Source organism: Carassius auratus, chromosome 49 (genome assembly GCF_003368295.1).
Source record: "Carassius auratus strain Wakin chromosome 49, ASM336829v1, whole genome shotgun sequence".
Lineage (NCBI taxonomy): Eukaryota > Metazoa > Chordata > Actinopteri > Cypriniformes > Cyprinidae > Carassius > Carassius auratus.
In genome coordinates, this window is record NC_039291.1 from 13,599,967 (window position 1) to 13,605,966 (window position 6,000).

Sequence of the window (6,000 nt, forward strand, 5' to 3'; positions counted from 1 at the left end):
CGGCATAGAGTTCTTGGCAGTGAGGGTGCAATTTGGCTCCACACCCCTCCTGCCACCCCAGCTTACCAGGGTACCCTGATTAAACCAGCATCCAGCAACCTCTCCATCCCTTCTGCCACCTGGGTCTCCCACCATTTAGAGAGAACGTGGGATGAGCAACATCCTCTGTTACAATCGCTTACTGCGACGCCAGCAAATGAAGGCACCATCTAAATTCTTAAAGATTTATGAGGCTTTTCTTGGCCCAGAGTGAGCTTTGATAGGACACTTCAGGGATGGAATGGGGTAGTATGGTTTTTAGGGGCAGCAAAGAGGGTTATTTATGTCCCTCCTGTCATATTTTCAGAAGGACCGCAGGGGCAACAGGGCTCTAAATTAAGCATGGCATGCCTGGAGTGCTATGGCTTGCCCAGTATAAACCCCTTACACCACTGGTTCTCAACTGATGGTAAGACTCAGCACAAAAAAATGGGTTGCAGGTCTGTTGGATCTTGGACAGGAGAGTGAAAATGAATGCAAAATGCATACAATTATGAATAGTTGGCACTTGTGGAAAAATGTTAATTTCCATGAATTTTTTTTTTACATTTTTCCCTCGTTCAAAAATATAGGGTTCAGTGATACACTCTCAGTAGAAGTGAACTGTTTAAATAGTATAGCCCCAATAGTATAGTATAGCCCCATCCACTTGCATTGCATGTCCCCCACTTCAACCTAGATCTTTGCCTTTTTTTTTTTTTTCTTTTTTTTTTTTTAAGCGGGATTTGGCAAAATTATATTTTATATATGTAGTTAATTTGCAAAAAAAAATAAAAATTTCATGTTTAAAAAATGAAATGACTGTTATTCTCCACATATATCACATTCTGACTGCTAAATGCATTTTGTCACAAAAGCTGGTATTGTCCACTGTCATTGGATAGCGAGTTCAAGTTTTAAGGCAGAGTTTGACAAGCATCCCTAGTTGTTCGTGAACACAACCTGAAAAATCCTTTTTAGCGAATCAGCGCACAGTATACAGGTCAGGTGACAAGGTTGCTAGTAGTCACATTGTAAAGACTCGCTAGCTAAGAGAAGTTTCGACAGAGCTGAATAAATGTGATCGAGGAAAGATAAATCGACGAACATGATGAACCTGTGACATCTTCTTTGGGGCGTAAAAGGAAACTAAAATATATTAATATAAAAATCTATATATTATTAAATATTTTAACTTACTTTCAATTAACTTTTATTTTTTGTTAAGTTTATTATTACTTTATTAAAACAACAAAACTATAGCTATAACTAATAATAACTATATATATATATATTCTGTTTTTATTCATTTTATTATATATATAAAATACACACACACACACAGACACTTGGTGTCAATTGGGCCTAACATGTAGCCCAGAATATATCCAATTACCTTTATTTATACTGTACTTGTCACTAATTACAAATTACTAATTTAACAAGACTACTAATTTAACATCTGGGTCTTCATGCAAAACCAGTGTTTAACTTCTACCTTCACCACATTACCACCTCCTGTTCACTTTTTCTAACCCAATGACATCCAATTTTTACTGAGCTTAACTTTTATTGAATCCAGAATACTCCTTTACCTTCCATTGTAAAAGGGGGAGGAGAAGATCAGTCTACATTATATGCCAAAATCATCAGCTGACTATCAAAATGGAGGAGAAACTGCCTATTGATAATGGGCAACAAATTTCTATCTGGATATTTTAGACAGCAATTTGTTGGGAAAGTGCCCAAGCAACATTGCTTGGCGACATTGCTCAAAAATGTGACCCATATATCATCACCTTTAGAAACCTAATATAAACCAAGAAATAAATTTAGTCTTTGATTAAAGGACTTTGTACCTACTTTCGTACAATAAGTAATTTTTGCAAGAACATCAAAATTAGGTTGCTACTAAATGTAACATTTGAGCCCTCAAGCAAAACCAGTTTTGAACCAGTGCCTTCACTACCACCTCCTGAAAAAAGACTCAAGCTCCCTAATTGTGCCCCCTTCACACAATGACAGGCCAACTGAGTATCCTGACTTCCAGATCGTATTGCTCTCCCAGTGTACAACCCTGCCAAAAGATCACAGTCCCTCCACCTCTTCATCCTCCTCTGATTGGCTCGTTTCCACACTCATTAGCATGTCCCATTATCTTCCGAACTAGTCTCTAGTTCCCACCATTCTAATTATTATAATAAACAACATGGTTTATGACTTTCAAGATACTAGAAGAGCTTCAGATTTTTTTTGTCAAGGTCCTTCGTCACATGTGGGCAGGACTGTTTTATTTTTTTATTTTTCCAAGGGCATCTGGTTCTGGCTGTTCCGATGGGAGAAAGAGAACAGGAGGGATGCCGGGAAAAAAAAAAACCTGGATGTATCCACCTAGAATTTGTTGAATCAAATTCTTGCACCTGGATATAATTGTTGTGCCGCTGTGCTGGGAATTTCTGCCGTTACAAGAGAAGCAAATTAGTGAAACGAAATCTGGCCTCCAATTGCGAGATACAACTTCACCTGCTCTCATATTTTATCCTGAAAAAAAAATAATAATAATAATTTTCTGGCAAGAGTTGACTGAATTTGTAGAGGTACATACTATACATTTGAAAGGAAGGTAATGCTGTTCAAGCATTCTGTAAAAAAAGATGCATTAAATTACAGGCAGAAAAGTATTTTCAATGGTTTATGCACCCTGAGATGCAGAATGCTTGAAAACGGCACCCCTAAAATGTGGATTATATTCACTGCAAGCTTCACAAATGCCACTCCATTCACATTCAATAGATTGACTCAGTGACAGGCATGGACACATTAACCTACAAGCTAAAAATCAGTCAAAACCGACAGACATGAGCATGAACTAAATTCATAGGTACCATATGAACGTAATAACATAAAGCAAGAAGCTACTCACAGTCATTCAATATAGCGGGTTTATGACAGGTGAGGAAAATGCTTAGGCACCACATAAAATAGTGCCTAAAACACTTTAAATGGCATATTGCTTTTATAAAAAGTGGAAATATAATATAAGTTGCATGTTCAGTTAATATGTTTACTAATTTTAATAACTACTGAACAATTTGTCCTGCATGTAATGTAGGCATTTGGCTGTTACCTGTGTTTGGTTGCTAATCAATGTAACTTGGCACAGTAATGGTAAATTGCTCTTATCAATGTTTTTAATGTAAAGTTTATTAGAAAAAGAAATACAATTTTTATAATTGTAAACAGATTTTTAAAAGACAAATTTGTACATATATACTGTATTTAGTTTTAAAAGCCAGTACAATTTGACATGGCTCCAAACAAATACTGTGAGTGTGAGACTGGCTGGGATTGAATCCTTGAAAATCCAGCTTCTAATCATTATGTGTCTGGGATCAAGCAGAGTATTTCAGCCACATTTGTATTCATACATCCTAAACACACTAAGCCGATACAGGCATGGAATCGCTTTGATACAATGTGCGTGTAGCTTTTCTGCGCTCGATCCTCTGTGTAACAGCCTCGTGTACAAGAAACAGAATTATGCCCTCTTAACTAAATAACAGAGTTTACCAAGATGACATGGAAAACAGATTAGTGCCCGAGGGAGTCCAGGGAATATCTATCAATGAACTTGAAAGTACAAAATAACACAATGCCTGTGAATTCAATAAGTCTGAAGTTTTGGATTGTCTGCATGCAAAATTATATTTCATTTCTCCACCTCTTGCACATACAGGTTTATTAGTCACTGTGGAAATTATCGGCATGTAGTCAAGGATTTCAAACATGTAATCTCTAATTGTTTTATAATTACCCAGATTGTTTTCTGCGAGAGTGGGAAATTGCACATAGGAGAGATGAATTTCTGATGGGGTAATATATTGACTGACAGACTGGTCTTGTGGCCACATGCTGGAGCAGTGATAGGGTGTCAAAGATGTAGTGTGTGCCATCGGGGGTAGAGTGACTGGGGGTGTCGTAGAGCTTGGCAGGGGCTGCCGGGAGCAGGGGGCTTTGTTGCACTGAGTGCATAGTATTAGACCTCTAGGGAAGCCACACAGCGGGGGTTGGATTAGCCCCTAGTTTACTATAGCACGTGCTTCTCAGTGCATGGCAAACTTGCGCTCGCTCCTCTACCCCCTTATTAGAGACCTCCTGGGATTGCAGATTCCAAGCCCATTTTCTTTTGCCCATTTGCTTCACACACTTGTCCTATTAAACATCACTCGCTTTTGATTTACATAATTGAGTCAAATTCAGTTTTTTTATTATGAAAAGCAAATTCTTATTAATCGTGTGAAATATTTCCCAGGTGTTAATTTTTTTTCCCCATTTATCCTATATAAAGGATGGTGAAGAATGACAAGTTTTCTTTTTATTCATTTTTAATCTGTCTTAATATATATATTTACCTAGCCATCTTATTTTCCCTGTCGTGGATCACTCAGAAATATGTAAAATTATATGCAAACAATATCATGTTGGCTTTAAAGAAACAATTAGTGTTTTCTTAATACAATGGCAAGTAACATACAAGAATTAATGCCTCAAGACATAAGTACATAAACACAAATCTACCATGAAAGAAAAAAAATCTGAAGTTAGGAACACTCAAAATCCCCTAAGAGAACACTCATCTCTGTAATGGTGACTGGAAACACAGCATTTACAAAATTCAATCAAGGTAACATAGAGTCAAAACATATATTAATTATGAATAACATATATTCATCAAAAGACAACATGTTAAAAAAAAAAAAAAAAGATACATCATCCGTAATCAAAGTGAGCATGGTCAGGACAATGGTAGTTGAATCATCACCATGAAATTTGACACTTTAAGTTATTTCTATTTGCTATTTTAAGTTGCCCATACTAAATGCCCTAACCTACTGTTAATATGTTTATAGCTTGCTTACTTACTTAAGACATTTGAAGGTGACTCTTCAAATCACAACCTTTCAATATTGACATTTTTTACCACCACATGTACGTCAGTAATCAGTTACCAAGTTTCCAATGTGTTGGCCCAACCTCATGTCTTCTTTGTCTTCAAAGTATGTTTCTGGCCTAAGAATGGAATTGGCGTCTAGCTTGTAATGGCTATAGAACTGTACACACACCACTGGCCAGTGTAAGTCCACTTTAGAGGTTCAGAAGGTCATGACATAAAAAGTCTAATATTATCGCAACATACAGTTACAAAACAGCCTCTAAAGTGCTCAATACCAAAGAACAATCCACCACAGTATACTACGCTCCACATCTGTGCACCTGGTGGTTGCCTGGGGACTGTCTGCTAAGTCTATAAGCAAGACAAGGAGAGATTGGTACTCTCCCATTGGTTGGCCTCATGGCATTGCTGGACTAAACAGCTGACAGGTGTTCCCCAGAATCCTTTCCCTCATTTCTAGCCAACCTGTATATCTACCCCCACTTTGTAGGCATCCCTCTGATATAAGCATCATGGTTACTTCTGCCATGGAGTTAATGTGAGAGCTTGTTTATTGCTTGATGGATCTAAGCCGGAATAAAGGAGCAAGACATCTGTAAACTCTGGTGATTGTGACTCTATGCAAACAGGCTAAACCAAGGTTTCTTTATATCGCGGATGCTTGTAGGCAGTATTCACACTGATGTCAGACTATTTAACAGTTCACATTCAGGTTTCATCACCAGAGGTGACAGAGGTGTTACTTGGTGGTCTATCCCCTTTGAGGATTCACTTGTGATGTTTTAACAGGCATATTTTCTCCACCAGTTTTCATGGTTTAAAAGTTAGTAGTTCAAATCAAATTTGACATTACTTGACTGCTTTATATAAATAAGAGATTTCATTAAAATGTAATTAAAGCCAACTTGAATTTACATCTGCAAGTAATTTTGTATAATAACCCAGGGGCCCTGTAACAGGGGATGTTTAAAAAGCCAATATCACATGAGGATATTTATTCACATGCATTCAGTACATACAATTTTTGT